This window comes from Heptranchias perlo, unplaced genomic scaffold (assembly GCF_035084215.1).
Source record: "Heptranchias perlo isolate sHepPer1 unplaced genomic scaffold, sHepPer1.hap1 HAP1_SCAFFOLD_43, whole genome shotgun sequence".
In the NCBI taxonomy this organism is placed as follows: Eukaryota; Metazoa; Chordata; class Chondrichthyes; order Hexanchiformes; family Hexanchidae; genus Heptranchias; species Heptranchias perlo.
The window spans coordinates 4,706,911-4,734,201 of NW_027139442.1; the positions used below are offsets into that span (position 1 = coordinate 4,706,911).

Consider the following 27,291-nt stretch of genomic DNA (forward strand, 5'->3'; position numbering starts at 1 on the left):
TCTCAACACATTCTCTATTTAATCTCCACACTTTCTCAATTTCGCCGATTATATTCTGCAAAATGCTTGAACCCTGCAGTGTAAACAGTTTCCAGCATCGCCTCGCTCATTCTGATCTTCTGCATTCTCGGTAAGTTTTAACTCGGCCATTTCATGATCCTCAGCGACTATCCTCCGATTCCCAGCGGTCTTATGTTTAAAAGCGGGTGCTCTTTATGTATTAAGATGCCTTGTGTAAACGTGATTGGTTTCTATGGTTAATATTTTGAAAACTCCTTATCTAAATGTACGCTCTATATGCTGAAAATGCCTCATCTTACACCAAGGAGCCTCTTCCCCCTCTCCCACTGAAAGATGAATCTTCTGAGACTCCACAGCATTAATTTGGCCTGGAGCAGGACTTCGTCTCACGGCCCCCTCAAGAGCTCAGCTCATTGCAGTCCCCGACTGACCGTAATGTGTGACGGTGCAATGTCGAGCGAGCAATCCCAGTTGTCGTTCCTGTTTGACGCTCTGTCATTCATACAACTCACTTTATGATTCAGATGCTGGAATTCAGCGGAAATGCGTTTAGACTACACAGAGGTAAGAATTGGCTTGATGTTAGGCGGTTCTTCATTTCCCAGAGAGTAGTGAGCCTCTGGAATGCATTGCCGGCTGATGTGGTGGATACTGAGTCTTTCTCTGCCTTCTCGACGGATCGGGATTGTTTTTTTGTCTGGGACAGAGATTGCATCATATGGAAGGTGAGTTAACCGACACATGGTTAATGTCATGTCCTGGATTGGTTTCGATCGCCTGAAGATGTCGGGGAGGAATTTTCCAGAAATTGGCCCTGTATTTTATTCTGGTATGTCACCGCTCCCAGGAGATTACATGTTTCCGGTGGGTGGGGCGTATGATGTCGGTAGGAAGTGTCCAGTCACGATGCTCCGGGCATGTGGGACAGGATTGATGAACCACCTGGTCTTTTCCTGACCATCATGTACGTCAGTAGCTTCAGATCGTCAAGGTGTTTTTTGTGAATTGATCTTTAAACACAAACTCACACCTGGCCCTCGATAGTGAAATGAGACTCAATGCTCTCCATGCCTCACCTTGCCCTCCTCGGAAGCTGGAGGACTCGAAATATTCTTGCCGGCCTCTGCTACAATGTGCCTGAGCATTTCTCGTCCCGTCTAACCGTAAGCAAAGTGACTGATAACGGGAGCGTTCGAAAAATCCGCACTGAAATAGGAAGGATGGTTACAGCACAGTTCAAAGAGTCTCTCCCCACTTTCCCGGCCATTCTTCTCAACTCCCGCTTTCTCATTAGACTAAGTGCCGAGGCCTGGTTTCTTCCGTTCATCCACAGTTGTATCAGGTCCGCATACTTCATGTTTAATTATCTGTTTGGAGCAGAAAACTTGATGATTTTATGCCCAGTATACAGAGAGTCACCATCCACCAAACCAGGTTGCAATGCAGTCCACTGACTCGACTACTCCCTGGGAAATGATGAACTGCCGAATATCCAGACTATTCTTCCCTCTGTGTGGTCTGAACGCTTGTTCCCTGCTCCTCCCCAATCTGTGGAACGGGAAATCATCGATCACCTGGCAGACCCACCTTGGGTGGCCTCATAAAATGGAAACAACCAGTTCTTCTTTCCTTGGCTAGCTGTTGCTTTTATTTGGGGATGTTGCTCAGTGGGAGATCGCATATGTGAGGGCTCTGGGTTCAATCCCCAGCATCTCCAAAAATGTTTTTTTTCATCAGAATGACTCACGGAAAGCGAATATCGCTTTCTGAGCGCAGCGATTTCCAACTTCTGAGGCTCCACAAGCATTAAATTTTCCCGGAGCAGGACTTCATCTCACGGTCCCCTCAGCAGCTCAGCTCATCGCAGCCGCCGGCTGACTGGAATGTGTGACAGTGCAATGTCGAGCGAGCAGTCACAGGTAATGTTTGACACTGTGTCATTCATCCATCTCACTTTATGATTCAGAGGTTGGATGTCAGCCTCGTCACTGACTATTGGCAATTTTATTTTTTTTCTTTCCGCTGACTTTTTTTTTGGAAAGTTCAAAGTCAAGATGAGCAGAAACCGGGTGAACTGAAGCAGAGGTTGAACATTGTGAGCACGTGGAACGAGTGGGCACCTCCTTGTCCTTGAGAGACAGTGCGGAAAGCCAAGTTTTTATTCTGAAGTGGAGGACACTTTGCCGTGAGGGATGTCGCTCAGTGGTCGAGCGCATGCTTTGCATGTATGAGGTCCCGGGTTCAATCCCTAGCATCTCCAAACGCTTTATGTTTTGAATTTTGAAAAGACCCTCTTGTCCTCACCTCACCGTCGCACACAAAGACAGGCAAAGGTTTCTTCACCTGGAGAAAAACCGAACGCTCTGCACACGATGCAATGCAATGGAAGCACGCACGCGCCTTTGAAATGGCTCCCAACCCAGGACTCGATCCCGTGCACAGTGATAACAACAGAGAAAATAGGATCACGACTCCGCCTTTCCGCTCTCCGAGCCTGCCCCGCCATTATATATGATCATGGCTGATCCTCTATCTCAATACCATATTCCCGCTCTCTCTCCATACGCTTTGATGCCTTCCGTGTGTAGAAATCTGTCTTTCTTAAATATATTCAGTGACTTGGCCTCCACAGACTTCTGTGGTAGAGAATTCCACAGGTTCACCACCCTCTGATTGAATAAATTGATTATTCCCAGTTTCACAGATCGGGGAGGAGCAGCGGACAGGCGTTCAGACGACACAGAGGTAGGAATAGGCTGGAAGTAAGGCGGTTCTTCTTTTCCCAGAGAGTACTGAGTCTCTGGAATGCATTGCTGGCTGGTGTGGTGGGTGCTGACCCTCTCTTTGCCTTCTGGATGGATCTGGACCAGTTCTTGACTGAGGCAGAGATCGCATCATATCGAAGGTGAGTGTTTTTACAGTTAACCCACACATGGTCAGTGCGATCCACTGGACTCGATTCGATCGCCTGAAGGATTCGGGGAGGAATTTCCCAGAATGTCCCCTCCTTATTGCGCTGGATTTGTTTCTAGTTTGTCGCCGCTCCCAGGAGATTACAAGTTTCCGGTGGGAGGGGCGGGTGGTGTAGGTAGGAAGAGTCCAGTCACGATGCTCCAGGCATGTGGGGCAGGATTGATGAACCAACTGGTCTTTTCCTGACCATCATGTCCGTCTGTAGCCCCAGATCGTCAAGGTGTTTTCAGTGAAGAGATCTTTAAACACAAAATCACACCTGGGGCAAGTCCTGCATCCGCCTCTAGTGAAATTATACTCAATGCTGTCTGTGTCTCACCTTACCCTCCTCTGAAGCTCAGGGTCTCGAAATATTCTTGCCGGCTTCTGCCACAATGTGCCTGAGGACTTCTCGTCCCGTCCAACCGTAAGCGAAGTGACTGATAACGGCAGCGTTCGAAAAATGTGCCCTGATATCGGAAGGATGGTTACAGCACAGCTAAGGGAGTCTCTCCCTCTCTCCCAGCATTTCTTCTCAACGCCCCTTTTCTCATTGCTCTGAGTGCCGAGGCCGGTTTCTTCTGTTCACCCATAATTATATCAGGTCCGCAAACTTCATGTTTAATTGTCTGGTTGGAGCAGAAAAGTAGACGAATTGAAGCCCAAAAAAAAAACCTTATGTGGCCTCATAAAATGAAGGAGATCAGCTCTTGGTTGGCGTTTCTTTCTATCTGGGGATGTAGCTCAGTGGTAGAGCGCGTGCTTTGCATGTATGAGGTCCTGGGTTCAATCCCCAGCATCTCCAAAGCTATTTTTTCAACAGAATTACCCACAGAATGGCGAATCTTGATTTCGGTGCGCCGCGAATTCTCACCTCTGAGGCTCCACAAGCATTCAATTGCCCCTGAGCAGGATTTCATCTCACGGTCTCCTCAGCAGCTGAGTTCACAGCAGCAGCAGACTGATCGGAATGTGTGACGGTGCAATGTCCAGCGAGCAGTTCGAAGAACGGCGACCTGAAACAGAAATCATGGTCGGCACAGCCCGAGGAGACTCACCTCTCTTCCAGAGTTTCTTCGCAACGCTCGCTTTCTCATTTCTCTGAGTGACGAGACCTGGTTTCTTCTGTTCACCCAGCGGTCTCGGCAGCATAATGGACCAGTAATCCAGCGGGTGCGGTAGTTTACTCAACTCAAATCCCGCCACGGCAGCTGGGGAATTAAATTTCAATTAATTAAAAATTGATTTAATTAGCAAAATCTGGAATTAAAATACTACTATCAGGTCCACAAACCTCAGGTATCTCCAATGCTTAAAAGAGGAAATGCTTTTCAGCACAGTAAATCCTCGGGTGGCCTTAGGAAAGTGAGAGACTCAGTCCTTTTACACTTGGTTGGAGGTCGTTATTATGTGGTGATGAAGCTCAGATGATAAACCGCATGCTTCGCGCGTATGAGGTCTCAGGTTTTATGCCCAAACAGTTCACGTTTTGAATTCCGGTCAGTCGGCGGCTGTTATGAGCTGAGCTGCTAAGGGGGCCGTGTGATAAAGTCCTGCTTCGGGACAATTGAATGTTTGTCTCAGAAGTTGCAACTCGCTTTCCTCTGAAAGCACGATTCGTCTTTCTGTGGGACATTCTGGTGAAAATAAATGGTGGAGGTGTTAGATATTGAACCCAGAAATTTTTACACGCAAAGCAGGCGCTACACCACTGAGCTGCAACGCCGAATCCAATAGACCTATAACAAAGGGTAGAAGGACTGGGTGCTTACTGTCTTAGGACCACTCAAGGATTTACTGGGCTTAAAATCATCTCCTCTTGTGCTCCAAGCGGACAACAGCCACGTCGTCACGTAGCGGACGGTTGGACGGGACGAGAAATTCTCAGGCACATTGTAGCAGAGGCCTGAAAGAATATTTCGAGCCCTTGAGCTTCACAGGAGAATAACGTGAGACGCAATGATATTGAGTGCCGTTTCACTAAAGACAGACGCAGGACATGCCCCAGTTGTGGGTTTGTGTGAAGATCGCTTCATTGAAAACACCTTGACGAGCGGGGGATGTGGACGAACCAGCGGAAATGACGGGCAGTAAAAGACCAGCTGGTCCCTCAAGCCTGCCCCTCACTGGTGGTGGCTGGAGCATCATTACTGACACTTACTCCCCCTCCCCCCGCCCGCAGCCATGGAATCTCCTGGGAGAGGCAAAGATCCTGAGAAAAATCCAGGGCCTTTAAGGGATAGAATACACTTGAAAATTCCACCCCTCCCCCCGAAACCCTCAGGTAATCGAAGCCTGTCCAGGAGATCACATAGATTGTACCAAGGTTAACTGTAAATCCTCTTACCTTTTATGTGTTGTGACCTCTGCCCCAGCGAAAAACCGGTCCAGCTCCCTGGAGAAGGCAGACAGAGAGTCAGCACCCACCCCACCAGCCAGCAACGCATTCCAGAGGCTCACTACTCACTGGGAAAAGAAGAACCGCCGAACATCCAGCCTATTCCGACCTCCGCGTAGTCTAACCTCTTGTCAAAATGGAATAATCTCTCACTGGGCCCGCAATCCAGCCCTATGTTCGGAACCATTGATAAGGAGCGTGCGCTCTTCCATTGAATGCTATCCTGTGCCGAGCATTTAGTTTTTCTCGAGGTGACGAAAGTCTTGCCTGTCCTTGTGTTTAAAGGTGGGGCGAGTCCAAGAGGATGTTTTCACAATTCTATTCAAAATTTGAAACATAAATAGTGATCAGGATAGTAGCAGACTTCAGGAGGACATCGACAAACTGACGAAATGGGAAGACACTTGGCAGTTGCAATTTAATGTGGATAAGTGTGAATTGATTCACTTTAGGAGGAACCACATGTAGAAGCAGTAGAATCCAAATGGTACTATTTTGATGGAGTGCAAGAGCAGAGGGATCTGAGGGTGCACATTTACAACTATTTGAAGGTGACAGGGCAAGTTGATAAGGCGGTTTAGAAAGCGAATGTGACAATGGGCTTGATAAATAGGGACATGGAACACAAAAACAAGGAAGTCACGTTGAACTTTTACAAATCACTGGAAAGCCGTCAGCTGGAGTATTGTGAACAATTCTTGGCACCACATTTTAGGAAGGATGTCAAGGTATTGGAGAGGGTACAGAGGAGGTTTACTGGGATGATACCAGGGATTAGGGACTTCAATTATGTGGAGAGATTGAAGAATCTAGGATTGTTCCCCTTCGAGCAGTGAAGGTTATGGGGAGACCTAATAGAGGTATTCAAAATAATAAGGCGTTTTGGTAGAGCAATTAAGGAGAAACTGTATCCACTGGCAAGTGGGTGGGTAACTCTGGATTGAGAGCTAGCTGGAAGAACATAGGCTGAAAATAGTTATAGATGGATTTGGATCTGTTTGGAGACCGGTCACCAGTGGTGTCCCGCAGGTGTCGGTGTTAGGACCATCGCTCTTTGCTATTTTTATTAATGATTTAGATGTAGGTGTTGGGGGCACGATTTGCAGATGATACTCAGATTTGTACGAGTGTCAGGCCTGTAGACGATTCTCGACTGTTTCAGGTGGATCTTGACGTGTTGGAGGATTGGGCTCCTGACTGGTTCTAAATAGAGCATTGAACTCAATTTATACACAAGCTCCCTATTCTCTTTACCTATCACATCGCGGCACATATGAGCAGTGCGGTGATGTGATAGGTAAAGAGAATAGGGAGCTGGGGTCTATTTGTAGGGCATAGGAACCAGATTGGACCATTCAGCCGCACGGGCCTGTTCCGCCATTCAATTACATCATGGCTGATCTGTATCTTAACTCCATCGACCTACATTGGTTCCAAAACTCTGAATACCCCTGCCTAACAAAATTCTATAAATCTCAGCTCTGAAAGTTTCAATTGACCTCCATCGTCAACAGCGTTCGGGATTTCCACGACCTTTCTTGTGAAGAAGTGTTTCCTCACATCACTCTGAGCAGTCTAGTTCTAATTTTAAGGTTATGCCCCCTTGTTCTGGAATCCCCCACCCTGAGGATGTAATGCATGTCTATGTACCCTATTACATCCATTAATCATCTTCAACATCTCAATTAGATCTCCACTTATTATTCTATATTAAAGGCAATACAAAATCGCTTATGCAACCTCGTCATTTAATCCTTTGAGTCACGGTATCATTCGAGTGAATTTGCCCCGCTCCCCCTCCAATGCCAATATATCCTTCCTGAGTTTCGGTGCCCATTACTGAATGCAGTCTCCAGATGGGGTTTCACTCGAGCTCTGTCCAGCTGTGACATAACTTCCACCGCCTTGTATTCCAGTCCCCTTGAGATAAAGGTCAACATTCCATGAGCCTTTTAAATTATTTTTTGTTGCCCCCCTCCACTAGCTTTTATTGATTCCTGGACTAGTACCCCAAAATCTCTCTGCTCATCCACAGTTCCTAGCTTCTCGCCATTTAGAAAATACCCTTATATATTTTCTTAGTTCCAACGTGGATGACCTCACACTTTCGCACATTGAACTCCAATTGATTATAAAACAACACCTATTATTTTGTCGTTGGACAAGACCTTGGTCAGGCCTCAGTTTGAATAATTTGTCCAGTTTTGGTCTCCTCACATGGTGAGTGATATTGAGGCAATGGAAATGGTGCAGAGGAGGGCTACTAGATTAATTCCCAGTTTGAAGTATCTTACTTGTCAAGATAGGCTAAAAGAGCTGGGAATCTACACTTCAGGGAAGTGTGGACTTCGGGGTGATTTGATCGAGGTGTATAAGATGATGAAGGGAACATATTGTGCTCGAGTAGACAGTTCGTGCCAACTAAATAGGTTCGGGAGGACCAGAGATCACAATGTTAAGCTGTACAAAGCAAGATCGAGGTTAGATTTCAGGAAGTGATTCTTTTACTGGAGAATACTGAACCTCTGGAACAGACTCCCGGCTCGTGAAGTGGACGTCGATTCGCTGAATTCCTTCAAGCGAGAGCAGGACCTGTTTCTGGCTGAGGTGGAGGTCACCTGGTCCAAAAAAGTAGGTACTGCACAGAATTATCAGGACCAGAGTGATCTTCGGGGAGGGATAAGCTTTCACAGACTCAGAAGGTTAGATAACAGAAAGAACATAGGAACATAGGAACAGGAGTAAGCCATTCAGCCCCTCGTGCCTGCTCCGCCATTTCATAAGATCATGGCTGATCTGTAATCTAACTCCATATACCTACCTTTGGCCCATATCCCTTAATACCTTTCGTTGCCAAAAAGCTATCTATCTCACATTTAAATTTAGCAATTCAGCTAGTATCAATTGCCGTTTGCGGAAGAGAGTTCCAAACTTCTACAACCCTTTGTGTGCAGAAATGTTTTCTAATCTCGCTCCTGAAAGGTCTGGCTCTAATTTTTACACTGTGCCACCTACTCCTAAAATCCCCAACCAGCGGAAATAGTTTCTCTCTATCCACCCTATCCTTTCCCCTTCATGTCTTATAAACTTTGATCAGATCACCCCTTAACCTTCGAAACTCTGGAGAAAACAACCCCAATATGTGTAATCTCTCCTCGTAACTTAACACTTGAAGTCCGGGTATCATTCTAGTAAATCTACGCTGCACTCCCTCCAAGGCCAATATGTCCTTCCGAAGGTGCGGTGCCCAGAACTGCTCACAGTACTCCAGGTGCGGTCTAACCAGGGTTTTGTATAGCTGCAGCATAACTTCTGCCCCCTTGTCCTCTCGTCGTCTAGATATAAAGTCCAACATTCCATTTGCCTTCTTGGTTATTTTCTGCACCTGTTCATGACACTTCAATGATCTATGTACCTGAACCCCTAAGTCCCTTTGGACATCCACTGTTTTTAACTTTTGACCATTTAGAAAGTACCCTGTTCTATTCTTATTTGATCCAAAGTGGATGACCTCACATTTGTCTGCATGGAATTCCATTTGCCACAGTTTTGACCATCCACCTAATCTATCAATATCGCTTTGTAATTTTATGTTTTCATCTACACTGCTTACAATGCCACCAATCTTTGTGTCAGAAGATATTTTGTTGAGGTCAATCAAAACGACCCGCTGATGAGGAGAAGTGCTGCATATACTTGATTTTATATTGACAGCTACAGTCAAGCCGAACTGATTGAATTGGTGAAGCCGATAATACCGATTGGTTCGTGAGTTTGCTTGGTATGAAACGAAGCAGTTTATCGATTGGGATCAGCTTCATCTTAACAAATGTTTCCTGTGTCCGAATATTGAAAGATTGGTGAGACATGTGGCAGAAACACGAATATCTAGTCCAGATTTTAAGGGTGAACTATTATTACATCTCGGGGTTACACTATTACATTGTTAGATATTGGATAGAGCAGAAACAATTATATCCAGTTCCGATTATCAGGGGGGAACTATTGTTACATCCTTGTGTTACACTGTCGTATTGATTGATATTGGACAGTGCGGAAAAATAAATACACTGTTCAGATAAAAAGGGAAATTATTCTCACATCCCTGGTTTACACTGTCTTATTTTTCGATAAAGGGCAGCCCAGAAACAAGAATATGCAGTTGAATTTAAAACGGGAAACATTGATGCATCCCTCGGGTAAAGTGTAGTAACGATAGATACGGGGCAGTTAATAAACATGAATATTCAGTTCAGATTATCCAGGGAAATATTGTCAGATCCTTGGGTTAAGCTATCGTATTATTGGATATTGCGCAATGCAGGCACACGAATATCCAGTTCCAATTGGAAGGGGGAACAATTGTTAGATCCTTCGGTTATAGTACCGTATTATTAGATATTGGACAGTGCAGAAACATGAATATCCGGTTCAGATTATAAGGGGGAACTTTAGTTATATCCCTGAGTTGCAGTACCGTATTGTTAGATATGGGGCAGCACATCGGCCTCTCTGATCATTCAAGCAATTAAAAACGTATGCCATGGCAAATATTTTCCAAATGACCTTTATCTTCATCAATTTCAAATACGAATTCAATTTTCTCTTAAACGAGGCAATGGTTAAAGTTGCAATTGTCCCTTTTCTGCCTTTTCCATTCCTTTTGGTAAAACATTCCATGCTCCAAAAAATCTCTGCGTGAAGAATTTACACTTAAACTCTTACACGATGAGCTGAAATTGATGACCCCCTTGTCACTGATCCTCACAACCAGAGGATACAGTAAATCTCTATTACTCTATCACTGATCCTCACAACCAGAGGATACTGTAATTCTCTATTACTCTATCATTGATCCTCACAACCAGAGGGTACACTAATTCTCTATTACTCTAACAAACACCTTCATATTTAAAATTTAAATTTCCTGTCTTTTTCTGTGGAAATAATCCCAGTATTTCAAATCTTTCCTCATATAGTTTCCCTTCCCTGGCCTCGTTCGAGAGAATCTACATTGTGCTCTTTGTGGGTTTAATGTTGTTTCTATAATGGGGCGTCGAAACTTCAGACTGTACTCTGGAACTACGGGCTTTAACCAAAGAGAAAAAATACTAAAGCTTCATCCTCGTCTTCAGCCCGATAGAGCGGTAAAACGGGACATAACCAAAGAGAAAAAAAAACAAATAAATAATAAACATTCATCCCATTCATTGTAACTGGTCTCATCTTAGATAGAGGACTTCCTAAAGGCTGCCCCCGAAGTCCATCTGCCCCACTTTTGGCAGCCGTGCCTTCAGCCTTATCCACGCTCCAGAATGCCCTCTATTTCAATGTGATGTCTGTAGATAAACCGAGTTATGTTGCTCAAACATAACAGTGATCATGAGTAGTTGCCAATGTTAATTTATCTCAACAAGTCCACCCATTATATAAATCTCTTTCTGGTACAAGAATGTTAGCCCAGAAATTATTTTTGCTCATACAGTGGACAACTAATGAACACATCCCAATGAAAGTCAACAACAACTTGAATTCACAGACCGCCTTTAATATAATAAACATTCCCAAGGGGCTTCACGGAGGAGTGGGTAAAAACGGGCACTAAAGAAATAAGAAGGTATCATGAAGACTGGCGGAAACCTTGGTCAATGAGTGGGTTTAAGCAGGGTGCAAAAGGAGGAGAAGTAAATGGAGGGACGGAGGGGTTAAGGTTGGTTTTCGAGAGCAGATGTCTGAGGAACGGCCAACAATGGTGGGATGAAGTGAGTGGAGGATGATAAAATATAACAATAACTACTTGTATTTATATAGCGGATTTAACATAGATAAATATCCTAAGCGGATTTACTGAGGTATAATCAGACAACAATGGACCCCCAGCCAAAGAAGGAGATATTAAGGGAATGACAAAAGCATGAAGCAAGAGGTGGCTTTCATGGAGGGTCTGAAAGAAGGAATGAACTTGCTTTTATATAGCGCCTTGAAAGATCTCAAGACGTCCCAAAACGCTTTCCAATCAAAGAAGCACAAATAGAAGTGTCGTGACTGTGGTAGTGCAGGAAAATGGCTCCAGTCAATTTGCACACAGCAATCTCCCTCAAACTGCAGTGAGGATAAATGACCAGAAAATCGGTATTAGCAATGTTGGTTGAGGGATAAACATTGCCCAGGACACCAGGGAGAACTCCCCTGCTGTTTTGCGAATATTGCCGTGGGATCTTTTACATCTACTCGAGAGGGCAGATGGGCCCTCGGCTTAACGTGTGCTATGAAAGTCGGCACCTCTGACAGTACAGTTCTCCCTCAGTACTGTACTGCAGTGTCAGCCTGGATTATGTGTTCAAGTCTCTGAGGTGACACTTGAACTCAACACTTTCTAATTCAGAAGCTGAGACTGCTGTCTCAGAGCCACGGCTGACGCCTGAAAGGGGGAGAGGGAGATGGAGGTGCATTCGAAGGGAATTCTGGAGCGTGGATACGGCTGAATGCATGACTATCAAAAGTAGCGCAAATGGACAGAGGAGGCAAAAGCGGCCAGAGTGTTTGGCAGGGGCTGCAGTGCCGGTGGAAGTTACAGAGATATCGAGGGGTGAGGCCCTGGTGGAATTAAGTTCAAGAAAGAATCAAATTAAACTACAGGTTTTGGATATTGGAAGGCACTGCAGGTCAATCAGGTCTTGGGTGATTGGTGAGGGACTCAACAATCAAAAAGAAAGGGGTGAGGATGGACCATTTGGCAAGGATGTGGGGATTGTGGGCTCAAAGATCATGATTTCCCAATTTTTAACTGGATGAAATCGTGGCTAAACTTAAACAACATCGTTCTGAGAAAACAAAGACATTGGAAGTTTGAAGAGAGGCGGTGGTTTTGTCAGCGTACAGCTGAAAGCTGGTCCATGTCTGCGGACAATGTCACCAAAGGGCAGCATGTAGATGAGGAAGAGGAGGGAGCCAAGGATTGAAACTTTAGAGACAGCAGATATAACGGTGATAGGGAGGGAATAGAAGCTTCTCGTGGCTATGATTAGATAGGTGAGTGGAACCAAGCGAGGGTAGTCCAACCGAAAGAGGCCAGTGATCGCTGATTGAGGAGGGAGGTGTGGAGGAGAGGCCGGAGATGGAGAGGGGTGGGCCATGGAGGGATTTAAAAACCAGGATGAACAATTTAAATATTAGGTGATGGGGAACTGGGAGTCAGTGAGGGTCAATGAGCTGTGCCAGGACCTGGTGCTGGTTGGAAGATCGAGGATGAGTGGCCGGCCGGGAGAGCATTGGAGGAATGGAGTCTGGAGGAGACAGAGGCATTGGTGAGGGTTTCAATGACAATGGGCTGAGGAAGGAATGGAGGCCGGTGAGGGAAGCAAGGGCCCTTTGTGGTGGAGGTCAAATCGGGTCATGAGCTCAGCTCCGGGTTACAGGGGGTCAGTTTTAATGGAGCCGTCAACCAATGTAAAATAAACGGGGTAACATCTGCAGTAAAAGAACGGAGAGAGGAATGACAATGAAGCTCGTTCAGTGTCCGACCCCTAATATCACTCACAGTCATTTCTCGTCTGCAATCCTCAACATGGCCATTGACTGTCCCGTGTCAGAGACTCAAAATTCATACTTTAACTGGTGAACTGCAGGAACAGAGTGAAATGGGTCTGCTTGTGTCCCTGGATTCAATGTACACGCGGTGAATTCAGTAAAATTTTAAATGAATCGGCAGGAGTGAACATGGGAACATGGGAACCGATGCAGGAAGTCAGTGGGAAGTAAAGTGGTGACAGAAACAAAAGGCAGTGAGGGAGAGTGTACAAAACATGACCGGACAGATGGTCTGAGAAAGCAGGGCAAAGACCAAGGGAAGTCTAGATTAAACTGCATTTATTTCAATGCAAGAAGTCTGATGGGCAATGTAGATGAACTCAGGGCATGGATGTGTACATGGGACTGGGGTGTTATAGCTATTACTGAAACATGGCTAAGGGAGAGGCAGGACTGGCAGCTCAATGTTCCAGGGTACAGATGCTATAGGAAAGATAGAGCAGGAGGTAAGAGAGGAGGGGGAGTTGCGTTCTCGATAAGGGAGAACATCACGGCAGTAGTGAGAGAGGATATATCCGAGGGTTCGCCCACGGAGTCAATATGGGTAGAACTGAAAAATAAGAAGGGAGAGATCACCTTGATAGGATTGTACTACAGACCCCCAAATAGTCAACGAGAAATTGAGAAGCAAATGTGTAAGGAGATTACAGATAGCTGCAAGAAAAATAGGGTGGTAATAGTAGGGGACTTTAACTTTCCCAACATTGACTGGGACAGCCATAGCATTAGGGGCTTGGATGGAGAGAAATTTGTTGAGTGTATTCAGGAGGAATTTCTCATTCAGTATGTGGATGGCCCGACTAGAGAGGGGGCAAAACTTGACCTCCTCTTGGGAAATAAGGAAGGGCAGGTGACAGAAGTGTTAGTGAGGGAACACTTTGGGACCAGTGATCATAATTCCATTAGTTTTAAGATAGCTATGGAGAATGATAGGTCTGGCCCAAAAATTAAAATTCTAAATTGGGGAAAGGCCAATTTTGGTGGAATTAGACAGGAACTTTCAGAAGTTGATTGGGAGAGTCTGTTGGCAGGCAAAGGAACGTCTGGAAAGTGGGAGGCTTTCAAATTGTGTTAACCAGGGTTCAGAGTAAGCACATTCCTTATAAAGTGAAGGGCAAGGCTGGTAGAAGTAGGGAACCTTGGATGACTCGAGAGATTGAGGCCCTAGTCAGAAAGAAGAAGGAGGCATATGACATGCATAGGCAGCTGGGATCAAGTGGATCCCTTGAAGTGTATAGTGATTGCTGCAGTAGAGTTAAGAGAGAAATCAGGAGGGCTAAAAGGGGACATGAGATTGCTTTGGCAGATAAGGTAAAGGTGAATCCAAAGAGCTTCTACAAATACATAAAGGGCAAAAGAGTAACTAGGGAGAGAGTAGGGCCACTTAAGGATCAACAAGGTCATCTATGTGCGGAACCACAAGAGATGGGTGAGATCCTAAATGAATATTTCGCATCGGTACTTACGGTTGAGAAAGGCATGGAAGTGAGGGAACTTGGGGAAATAAATAGTGATGTCTTGAGGAGTGTATATATTACAGAAAGGGAGGCGCTGGAAGTCTTAACGCGCATCAAGGTAGATAAATCTCCGGGACCTGATGAAATGTATCCCAGGACGGTATGGGAGGTTAGGGAGGAAATAGCGGGTCCCCGAGCAGGGATATTTGAATCATCGACAGCTACAGGTGAGTTGCCTGAAGATTGGAGGGTAGCAAATGTTGTACCTTTGTTTAAGAAGGGCGGCAGGGAAAAGCCTGGGAACTATAGACCGGTGAGCCTGACATCTGTAGTGGGTAAGTTGTTGGAGGGTATTCTGATAGACAGGATCTACGGACATTTGGAGAGGCAGGGACTGATTCGGAACAGTCAGCATGGTTTTGTTTGTGGAAAATCATGTCTCACGAATTTGATTGAGTTTTTTGAAGGGGTAACCAAGAAGATAGATGAGGGCTGTGCAGTGGACGTGGTCTACATGGACTTTAGCAAAGCCTTTGACAAGGTACCGCATGGTCGGTTGTTACATAAGGTTAAATCTCACGGGATCCAAGGTGAGGTAGCCAATTGGATACAAAATTGGCTTGACGACAGAAGACAGAGGGTGGTTGTAGAGGGTTGTTTTTCAAACTGGAGGCCTGTGACCAGCGGTGTGCCTCAGGGATCGGTGCTGGGTCCGCTGTTATTTGTTATTTATATTAATGATTTGGATGAGAATTTAGGAGTCATGGTTAGTAAGTTTGCAGATGACACCAAGATTGGTGGCATTGTGGACAGTGAAGAAGGTTATCTAGGATTGCAACGGGATCTTGATAAATTGGGCCTGTGTGCCGATGAATGGCAGACGGAGTTTAATTTAGATAAATGTGAGGTGATGCATTTTGGTGGATCAAATCGGGCCAGGACCCACTCTGTTAATAGTAGGGCGTTGGAGAGAGTTATAGAACAAAGAGATCGAGGAGTACAGGTTCATAGCTCCTTGAAAGTGGAGTCACACGTGGATAGGGTGGTGAAGAAGGCATTCAGTATGCTTGGTTTCATTGGTCAGAACATTGAATGCAGGAGTTTAGGCCACACTTGAAATACTGTGTACAGTTCTGGTCACCCTATTATAGAAAGGATATTATTAAACTAGAAAGAGTGCAGAAAATATTTACTAGGATGCTACCGGGACTTGATGGTTTGACTTATAGGGAGAGGTTGGATACACTGAGACTTTTTTCCCTGGAGAGTAGGAGGTTTAGGGGTGATCATATAGAAGTCTATAAAATAATGAGGGGCATAGATAAGATAGATAGTCAAAATCTTTTCCAAAATGTAGGGGAGTCTATAACGAGGGGGCATAGATTTAAGGTGAGAGGGGAGAGATACAAAAGGATCCAGAGGGGCTATTTTTTCACTCAAAGGGTGGTGAGTGTCTGGAACGAGCTGTCACAGGCAGGAGTAGAGGCGGGTACAAATTTGTCTTTTGAAAAGCATTTGAACAGTTGCATGGTTAAGATGGGTATAGAGGGATATGGGCCAAGTGCAGGCAATTGGAACTAGCTTAGTTGTATAAACTGGGCGACATGGACATGTTGGGCCGATGGGCCTGTTTCCATGTTGTGAACTTCTATGGTCAATACAATTATATGAAAACTGTAAATGAAGCCGCTCATTGTTGTTGGGCTTTCTGAGCAATGTTTCCAAATTATTCCTGAGAGAGGTCTCATTAAGATAATGCCCTGGACTTTGAGATGTTTGTGATATAACCACGTTATTATTTACATTGGAGACAAAGCTGCTGATGTAATGTGTTTGTTCAGGTGACTGTAACTAATAGCAATGATCAGGGGTATAACCGTGTCAGTGGAGATTTATCCCCTGTATAAATCAGGGCTTGTTGCAATGCATCAGCTCAGAGTCCCTGCCAGAGCTGCCGTTTTCAGTTCAACAGAAGTCACTGCTTCTCACAGAAATGGGATATTCAGTAATGTTTCAGATAGAACGCGTTTACTATCCAGTTATTTCAGCCATTGGAGTTTCTGGTAAGCCGTTAACTCACCTGTGAATACTATAAATCGGTGTTAACTCTGCTGCTGTACTTGCTAAATAATTTTACTCCCACATGTTGTACGCAGCTGCATGTTCTGTTCTATCAGTTGGATGATGGATTGTGGACTCTTGCGGTCTTGTCGGAGCTGCATTATATCTGTAATGAACTTTATATATTCAACCCTGGCATTGTTATTGGATAATTCACTGTACTGAGTGTATTGTGGAATAAAGGTTCGTCTATAACTTCTAAACTTTCGTTCCTGCAACAATTGCGTTATGTTTGTCGTGAACTTTGTTTATCCGACCCTGGTATTGTTATTAGGTTATTCTCTGTACTGAATGTATTGGAATCAGGTGTCTCGGCTAAGAGCTGTTATCAGTCAATCAGGACCTGTATACAATTTTATGTGGTGCAAACGACCTCTCCTGGAATATTTTTCATCACTGTGTTTTCAGTGATTCATAATGAGACATCTCACGGTCTCAGTGTTACAAGGAGACAGCGCAATGTCCTCCCTCCACAATAACATTGTTCAGTTTAACTGGAATTTCAATGTGTTTATTGGTTTCCATTGTTTTGAAATATTTGATTATGTTTGACTCTGACGCAGCCCCAGATACCTAGCAATTGAACTGAGCTTGTTGCTGATTCTTTCACATCTCATTCTCTGCTTCACTGTGGATGAATTCACTGTAAAATGCAATGTTTTGAGGATATGTTGTATCAGTTTGCACTTTACCTGTCGGAATTATGAGCTCTTCTATTAATCTGTAGATTACAAGTAGCAGCGGTGATGTTGGAGTTTTGTTAATTGAACATCTAATTCAGTACTTTATAATTACAGGAGAAGGAATTTCAATTATTGTGAGGTTTGTCTGGAAGATGCATTCCATTCTGTTTTCCATGCATTGTAGATGAAATGAACAGTGTAGGTGAACAAGTCGAGACTTGAATGGCCTGTAGAAACATTAAACTATTCACAGAGGCTTCAACATTTAACAAACTGACACTGAGAATAGGATCGTTGGAACACGGGGCTGGTGAAGAGAAAGCAGGCGCTGGATGTTAGGATTTACTCGGATGTGAAAAGAGTCATTGAGAAAGAGTAGAGACAGTGAGGAGAAATAGAGAGGAGCGATGGAGGACGCGACTGAGAAGGAAAACGAGAGGAAGACGGGAGAAGGAACGCGAGAATAGAGAGACGGAGGGAGGAAGGTTGTGGTATGAATAATTCATTGGAATGAAATGTTGAAACTTCCAGTACAATTAGGAAGAGGAAATGTGACTTGAATGTGTGATTAGGATGTTGTCAGATTGTGAGAGTTTTATTGTACTCTCGCCGGGTGTGTTTATCTCTATCGGGTCCTCAGTCTGTTTATGTGAATGTTCTTTTTACATATTTATTGACTGAATAAATACAATTAATAGACTCAGTCATTTCGTGATGGTAATGGATTATTAAGATATTGTATTCGAAAAGCTATGTCTCAGCTTACTTCATTAAAGTACGAGGTTGATTTAATAAATACATATTGATTAATTGTAATTGAATGTACAAAGTATATTTATTGAACACATTTCATAACTAACACAGGATACCAAACATCAATAACCACAGAAATGAACTTTTGAATTTATTAATTGTGTTTTGTTGCTGTGACTTATAAATTGGGTTTTCTTTAACACTCTCCTGCAGTCTCTTCCTGTGAATCCCAGACTCTCCTCCCACTCTATTGTATCCTCTGACTCCTCATCCGTTGTCTCAGTTTATCCGCTTTCCCAAACCATCTGCTCCTGAATCCCCGCCAGCTCAAACATATCCTTTTCCTTGTCTCCCTCCCAATCTCACACAATGGCTCAGCCTCCAACCTCTTCCAATCCGATCCGAAGCCTCACACTCACCGCCGTGGACCTCGCTCTTTCCGGGTTTGTGCCAGCCCTTGTCGGCTCTCTTAACCCAGAGCAACAAACCAGCAGCACCTCCCCCTGTCCACTTGCCTTCACGCGCTTCGATCACTTCCCCATCCATCTGGAGCTCAAAACCAGAAGGAATCCGTTGCATTCCAGCTCAGGAAAACGCCTTATCCCGTCCCCACCGGCACTGCACCATTACTCGGCCCTTCAAGTGGATGCGATCCTCACTTCATTCACTTTCTACATGAATTTCCCAAATCATTACTTGCAATTGTGTTTAAAAACATTTCTCTGCTCGAAAGCGTTGCCCAGGTCAGTTCAACAGTTTCCACCGTTTGATGCAGCAAAAATGCTGGAAATTTCACCCCAGATCCTCTCAAACTGCTGCTTTGGCTCCAGGTCTGATCAGTAATTTCTCTGCTTCCTTTTCTCTCTCTTGCAGTGAACCTGGTGGCGATTGTGATCCTGTCCCGAGGAAAGTGCGGACTCTCCAAATGTATCACTCGCTACCTGGTGGGAATGGCAGCGGCCGATCTCCTGGTCGTTATGACTGATGTCATAATGTGGCGCATTGTTATTATTTATTTCCCAGTTTCATTTTTGACCATTACCCCCGTGTGCCGTCTCATTCTCACCCTGAGCTTTGCAGCCACAGTGGCCTCTGTTTGGTTCACAGTTGTTTTCACCTTTGATCGATTTGTGGCCATTTGTTGTCAAAAGCTGAAAACAAAATATTGCACAGAGAAAACGGCGGCTGCTGTTATCGGGGTGGTGAGTGCACTGAGCTGTTTACTAAACATTCCCTGGTACTTTGTATTTGACCCGGAATATATAATGGACAATGTACCGCGGGGTTGTGTCTGGAAACTGAGTCTTTTCACTTCACCCGCATGGGCAGCGTTTGACTTGTTTAATCTTGTGTTAACTCCTTGTCTCCCATTCATTCTGATTTTGCTGTTCAATGTTCTCACCGCCAGGCACATTTTAGCGGCCATTAGAATCCGCAGGGGATTCCGGGGCCGCAGCAATGGAGAGAATCACAAAGATCCAGAGATGGAGAACCGAAGGAAATCTATCATTTTACTCTTCAGTATATCAGGCAGTTTTATATTGTTATGGAGCACAGAAGTTTTTTATGTTATCGCTCTGTATATAACAAATGCCCAGTACTATACGGAGAGTGATATTGAGTCAGCCGGATTCATGCTTCAACTTCTCAGTTCCTGCACCAACACGTGTATTTATGTCCTGACCCAGACTAAATTCAGAGAGGAGCTGAAGAACGGTGTGAAATACCCGCTGAATCTCATTCTTACATTAGTTAAATCATAGAAACATCTGAAGACCTTTCATCCGAAATTAAATTGAAAAAGTCAATCAGAGTAGATTTTCAGGTTTGGTGGTGGGGTAAGACGGGCGGCAGCCGATTGGGCGCCCGTTATTCACCGCGCCTGATTTTACTATCCATTGACATCAATGAGTTCAATGAAGTAACTGATATCAATCAAATAATTCAGATAAATTTCGGAACTACCAGACAGGAATTATATTTTATCCGACAAATGTGGTGTTGTGAAATGATACACGATGTGAATCTAACATGAAATTGTTTGCTGTTATTAATCTGGAAATGATATGATTTCAATATTAAATTTTTAATCCCGAAATGAATAAAATCAAATCCTCCTTTTCGGTTGATGCTTATTTCCCATCACACACACTGCCCGGTGGGATGGACTGAGGGTGAGCTGTCAGGGTCAGACAGCGTCCTTTTCAGTGGGACATTTGTTTTGACCAGAACAGAATAATAATGGACCAACACCCGGACCGTTAGTAACTGGTAAAATATTAAGGTAATTTCAAACTCCAGTGGGGTATTCCGGAGATCGTTTCCTCTCTGAGCTGCTGCGCAGCAATGTTTACTCACTGCAGGGAGTTTAATGGGACATGAAGCTGGGCCTGTTTACACAGATCTGTCAGGAAACCTTCTGATACATTTCTGAGACGATCAGGGGCGGGAGATTTCTCACGGCCGCAGTAGGCCAAGGGAATGGTCTCCTGCTCCTCCTCGCCCAGCAAAACATAAGTTAAAAAGAAACTTCTCAGTGTTCTGGACCACACAATTCCCATTGAAAGTGCGGCTCTTCCATCCATTTGTAACCAGCATTAAATGGTGTCCCACGTACGTCATAATACTGTGATTAACATATTTCACGTGGCCTGACCGGAAACGCGTGGGTGTTGCTCCGGCCGCTCTTCGGACCCCACCCACGATGGTGGAGGCAGGAACGCCAACGTTTAAGGGGCGGTAAGTGAACTGACACCATTTACTCGCCGCGACCATCCCATTTCCGCCAGACAGGGATATTTAAATCGGCCACTCCTTTCCTGACCTGCGCCCTAGTATCAATCTTCAAAGCACACAAGCTGGTCCATTGTCTCAAACTGCACCGGTTCACAACACGAGGAGGAATATTTTCACCATCGCTGGGGGCTGAACTGGTAATTCGGATCACCCGCCCCTTATAGATCCGGCCCGATTTTAATGTATGCTCCGTCAGTTTACCGCCCAAGCAATGAAGGTGAAATTACCCTCTACGTCTCTGACCCCAAGGTTCGACAGGTGTGTGAAAGACATCAGACAGTGATTGCCAAACACTAACATGAATGTGGGCGAACGGATCCGTCTCTGAACGAGCTGCCAGAGGCAGTAGTAGTGGAGGCGGGTACAATTTTGTCTTTTAAAAAGCATTTGGACAGTTACATGGGTAAGATGGCTAAAGAGCGATATGGGCCAAGTGCAGGCAATTGGGACTAGCTTCGTGGTATAAACTGGGCGACATGGACATGTTGGGCCGACGGGCCTGTTTCCATGTTGTAAACTTCTATGATTCAATGATTCTATGATTCTATTCAGTTAAAAGCTGATAACCCCCCTCCATAGAGACAAGACCCCTTTACCATGTAGTCGAAGAGGGGTTCATCCCCGAACAGCTGTGGGACACAATTAAACGAGGTGCGGCTTACACAAAGGCTCAATGGGGAAAGGCCACTGTGTAAGACTATTTCACCTTGTATTGTATATCATGTCTTAGAAAATATGTACTGTGTGTTGAATTGCAAAAATGGAATCGTAATGTGTACGATCCGTATTTTATTGTTTTGAATTGTAACTGTGATATTTACATTGAACTGTGTGTATCCATAAATGTTATGAAATAAAATATATTTTGAAATACAAAAAAAACGTTCCAATCTCACTGTCTCTGTTGTTATTGGATAATGAAGAGAGTAAATACTGCCAGACTAAAGATGTGGGGAATAACACAAAGAGCATCTATAGGGACTCTAGAGGAGCAAAGGGGTTTTGGTGTCAGGGTACACTAATCAATAAAAGTCGGTTATTATTGGATGGTGAAGAGTGGAAAGTTAGTGCACATGTACCAACAATAACATTGAAGATCGCAATTCCTAGGCTGTCATATCCCAAGGAAGAGAAAGATATGCTGATAGGGTTAGATGAAGATGGGTGACAGGAGGCTCATGTCGAGCATAAACCCCGCAATGAACCTTCTTTACATTCTATATAATTCTATTGCTGGCACCAGGTAAGAAATAGGAGAATTTTCTTAATGATGAGAAATTGGGGACTGTACATGAGCAACGGGGCTTAGGTGTCTTGGTACAGCAATCACTAAAAACTAGTGCGCATGTGCCAAAAATAATTTTAAATTTCGAGGCTGTCGTATCCCAAGGTATCGCTATCAGTTACTTAGCCAACTCTCTGGAATTTGCTGATACAATCAGGCCCCACTGCCTCTCTTGCTGGTCCATTCCATCCATCCAGCAACCGCTGCACTAAAAACGTTACATTCAAGCATTCTGCTCATCCTATGCCCCAGGTGGAGAAGACGGATAGTGGCAGTAGGACCCAGACCATCAGCCCCATGTGAATTCAGACATTTCTGTTTTAAATTCAGCTTACTGTATTTGCAGTTTTATTTTTCTTTTTTGCGACATTTCTAATTTTATTTCATTCTTGCACATATTGCATTTTAAATAAATTCTCCAAACCCAATGCGCAGTGAGTGCTGATTCCGGGTCCTTTGATTGACAGCTCTCTCCTCCCCCCGACTCCTGGGCTGAAACGTTCCAACACGTGACATTCTGAAGCGTCACCTGCCTTTGCACGCTGACGTCACGAGGCGTACAAGCAACTCAGATCAGAGGGATGCCGCACATGCGCCGCGCGGTTCCTGTGCCGCGTTCCCTGAGCAACAGGTCAGCGCCGTTAAGATGATGTCGGGCGGGCGATGTTGTGGGCGGGGGCGAGGCCGACGGAGGGAGGGCCCGCATCCGGGAGTGGCCTGAGAGGGGAGATTTTGCGGGGGGAGGGGTGACAGGGGAAGTTACTCGGGGCCTCCAGGGGGCCCGTGAATCTCCACTCTGGCAGCGCCTGGTGTCGAGCTGGGCTCGGGGGGAGTTACTCTGCCGCCTCCCAGTCAAACGGGCCGTGGGTCGGAGCCCAGAAGTGAGCGAGAATCAAACAGCACAGAAAGAGGCCGCTCGGCCTATCGCGGCTGTGCAGGCACCGTGAAAGAGGCAGCTCGGCCCATCGCGCCTGTGCCGGCACCGTGAAAGAGTCAGCTCGGCCCATCGCGCCTGTGCCGGCTCAGTGAAAGAGGCTGCTCGGCCCATCGCTCCTGCGCCGGCTCAGTGAAAGAGCGAGCCAATTAATCCCACTCCCCTGATCTTGCCCCACAGTCCCGCAAAAGTCCTCCCTTCAAGGATTGATCCATTTCCCTTTTGAAAGTTATGATTGAGTCTGCTCCCACCGCCCTTTCAGGCAGTGAATTCTAGGTCAGAGCAACTCGCTGCCTAAAAACATTCTCCTCATCTCCCTCTGGCTCTTTTCCCAATTCCCTTCAATCTGTGTCCTCTGGTTACCGACCCTCCCGCCAGAGGCAACAGTTTCTCCCCATCGTCTCCATCCAAACCCCTCCTCATCATGAACCCCTCTATTAAATCTCCCCTTAACCGTCTCTGCTCTAAGGAGAACAATACCAGCTTTTCCAGTCTCTCCCGGTAATTGAAATCCCTCATCCCCGGTACCATTCTGGTAAATCTCCACCTGAACCTTCTCTGCTCCAAAGAGAGTAATGCCAGCTTCTCTATCCTCTCCACATAATTATTATTTTTTATTAAGTGGGTGGTGCTGGATATCTGGAAGCTGTAATTCGGTGAGTAGAAAGCAGTGGGAGGATAAGTCTGAAGATTGATTTTGGGAGATGGAGAAGACGGCGATCGTGGATTCAGACAAGGGACGGAGGTGGTCTTTGAGACCGTCCGTGCTCTGTTGTATGATCTCTCTGTGTGTCTCTTGCTCCATCCGTTCCCGTTTGTACCTGTGACCTGACTGGCGAAGTCTGTGAACTCGAATTCTGCTGTGACCCTGACTGTTCCTCCGCGGACATCAATGTCTTCTCCACCTGTCTGCCGGGCAGTGAACCGTAAGTTTCTGTTCGTGTGTTACTACGTTGGCTCCCGGTCCGGCAACGCCTCGATTTTAAAACCTTATTCTCGTGTTCAAATGCTTCCGTTATCTCACCAACTCCCCCGCCCCCCGCTATCTCTGTAACCTCCTCCAAACGATTTAATCTCCACCGACAACCCCATGTGACTCCACCCTATCATGGATTCTACCCCACCCATTTATCTCCTCCCACAGCCCATACACACTGGAAGAACAGTCAGTGCTGGGACACTCAGTCCTCTTATGTACACAGTCAGTGCTGGGACACTCAGTCCTGTTATACACACAGTCGGTGCTGGGACAGTCAGTCATGTTTTACACACAGTCAGTGCTGGGACACTCAGTCCTGTTATTTTCACAATCAGTGCTGGGACATTCAGTCCTGTGGCGACAGGAGCAGGTCAGAGGCTGGGAATTCTGCGGTGATTGACTCACATTGACTCCCCAAAGCCTTTCCAACATCTACAAGGCACAAGTCAGTAGTGTGATGGAATACTCTCCACTTGCCTGGATGAGTGCAGCTCCAACAACACTCAAGAAGCTTGACACCATCCAGGACAAAGCAGCCCGCTTGATTGGCACCCCATCCACCACCCTAAAAATTCACTCCATTCACCACCGGCGCACAGTGGCTGCAGTGTGTACCATCCACAGGATGCACTGCAGAAACTCGACAAGATTTCTCCGAAAGCACTTCCCAAACCTGCGACCTTTACCACCTGGAAGGACAAGAGCAGCAGGCACATTGGAACAACACCACCTGCTCGAGGTCCAAGTCACACACCATCCCGACTTGGAAATATATTGCTGTTCCTTCATCGTCTCTGGGTCTAAATCCTGGAACTCCCTTCCATATTAGCACTGTTGGAGAACCGTCATCAAACGGAATGCAGCGGTTCTAGAAGGCGGCTCACCACCACCTTCTCAAGGGCAATTAGTGATGGGCAATAAATGCTGGCTTTGCCAGCGACGCCCACATCCCATCATCGAATAAAGAGAAACAAACACACAGTCAGTGCTGGAACACTCAGTCCTGTTATACACACAGTCAGTGCTGGGACACTCAGTCATGTTATACAATTGTAAACAATTTTACAACACCAAGTTATAGTCCAAAAAATTTGTTTTCAATTCCACAAGCTTTCGGAGGCTTCCTCCTTCCTCAGGTGAATCGTGTCGAAATGACATTTTCGAATCCTTCGCATTTGAAAATCACAGAACAATGCCTGGTGATTACTGCCCGTTGCCAAGGCAATCACAGTGAGCAGACAGAAAGGTGTCACCTAAAAGGCCACCGAATATACAAACCCCCCAAAAAAAGAGAGAGAGAGAAGGAAGACAGTCAATGACCCGTTATATTAAAAACAGATAACATTTGTTCGCTGGTGGGGTAACGTGTAGCGTGACATGAACCCAAGATCCCGGTTGAGGCCGTCCTCATGGGTGCGGAACTTGGCTATCAATTTCTGTTCGACGATTTTGCGTTGTCGTGTGTCTCGAAGGCCGCATTGGAGTATGCTTACCCGAAGGTCGGTGGCTGAATGTCCATGACTACTGAAGTGTTCCCCGATATGGAGAGAACCCTCATGTTTGGCAATTGTTGTGCGGTGTCCGTTCATCCGTTGTCGCAGCGTCTGCATGATCTCGCCAATGTACCATGCTCTGGGGCATCCTTTCCTGCAACGTATGAGGTAGACAACGTTGGCCGAGTCACAGGAGTATGAACCGTGCACCTGGTGGGTGGTGTCCTCTCGTGTGATGGTGGTATCTGTGTCGATGATCTGGCATGTCTTGCAGAGGTTACCGTGACAGGGTTGTGTGGTGTCGTGGACGCTGTTCTCCTGAAAGCTGGGTAATTTGCTGCGAACGATGGTCTGTTTGAGGTTGGGTGGCTGTTTAAAGGCGAGTAGTGGAGGTGTGGGGATGGCCATAGCGAGGTGTTCGTCATCATTGATGACATGTTGAAGGCTGCGGAGAACATGGCGTAGTTTCTCCGCTCCCGGGAAGTACTGGACGACGAAGGGTACTCTGTTGGTTGCATCACGCGTTAGTCTTCTGCGGAGGTTTACGCGATTTTTCGCTGTGGCCCGTCGGAACTGTCGATCGATGAGTCGAGCATCATATCCCGTTCTTACTATTGCGTCTTTCAGCGTCTGTAGGTGTCCATCGCGTTCCTCCTCGTCTGAGCAGACCCTGTGTATTCGCAGGGCCTGTCCACAGGGGATGTCCTCTTTGACGTGGTTGGGGTGGAAGCTGGAAAAGTGGAGCATCGTGAGGTTGTCCATGGTCTTGCGGTAGAGTGAGGTGCTGAGGTGCCCGTCTTTGATGGAGATTCGTGTGTCCAAGAAAGAATATGATTCTGAGGAGTAGTCCATGGTGAGCTTGATGGTGGGTTGGAACTTGTTGATGTTATCGTGCAGTCTCTTTAGTGATTCCTCACCGTGGGTCCATAGAAAGAAAATGTCATCGATGTATCTGGTGTATAGTGTTGGTTGGAGGTCCTGTGCAGTGAAGAAGTCGTGCTCGAACTTGTGCATGAAAATGTTGGCGGATTGGGTTGCGAATTTGGTCCCCATGGCTGTTCCGTGTGTTTGGGTAAATAACTGGTTATTGAAGGTGAAGACATTGTGTTCCAGGATAAAGCGGATGAGTTGTAGGATAGCGTCTGGAGATTGACTGTTGTTGGTGTTGAGTATAGATGCTGTCGCAGCGATGCCGTCATCGTGGGGGATACTGGTGTAGAGTGCCGAGACGTCCATCGTGGTGAGAAGTGTTCCTGGTTCAACTGGTCCGTGGGTACTGAGTTTTTGTAGGAACTCTGTAGTGTCGCGACAGAAGCTGGGGATTCCCTGTACGATGGGTTTCAGGATGCCCTCGATGTATCCAGAGAGGTTCTCACACAGGGTTCCGTTGCCTGATACGATAGGACGTCCGGGTGTGTTGGCTTTGTGTAGCTTTGGGAGGCAGTAGAAGTCTCCCACGCGGGGAGTACGTGGGATGAGAGCGCGTAGGATGCTTTGAAGGTCTGGATCGAAGGTCTTGATTAGTTTGTTGAGCTGGTGGGTGTGTTCTTTGGTCGGATCTGCGGGTAACCGTCTGTAGTGTTCCTGGTTGTCCAGTTGTCGGTATGCTTCTTTGCAATAGTCCGTTCTGTTCTGTATGACTATGGCTCCTCCTTTGTCCGCTGGTTTGATGACGATGTTGCGGTTGGTCTTGAGAGCGTTGATGGCGTTGCGTTGTGCTCGGGTGACATTCTGGACTGTCTTCTGAGTGCGGCTGATGAATCTGGCATTGACGCATCTCCTGACAGCTTGAGCATCCATGACCAGCTGAGGGCAGCGACCCTCCGGAG

General features: G+C 45.8%; 1 non-coding gene and 1 pseudogene across 1 annotated transcript; both read left to right on the forward strand.

The window, feature by feature from the left end:
* LOC137312388 (zinc finger protein 850-like) overlaps nt 1–27,291 on the forward strand; it is a 568,085-nt pseudogene that overhangs the window by 54,739 nt on the left and 486,055 nt on the right.
* trnaa-ugc (transfer RNA alanine (anticodon UGC)) lies at nt 3,707–3,778 on the forward strand. The gene has a single exon. It is a non-coding gene; the product is annotated as a tRNA-Ala (tRNA).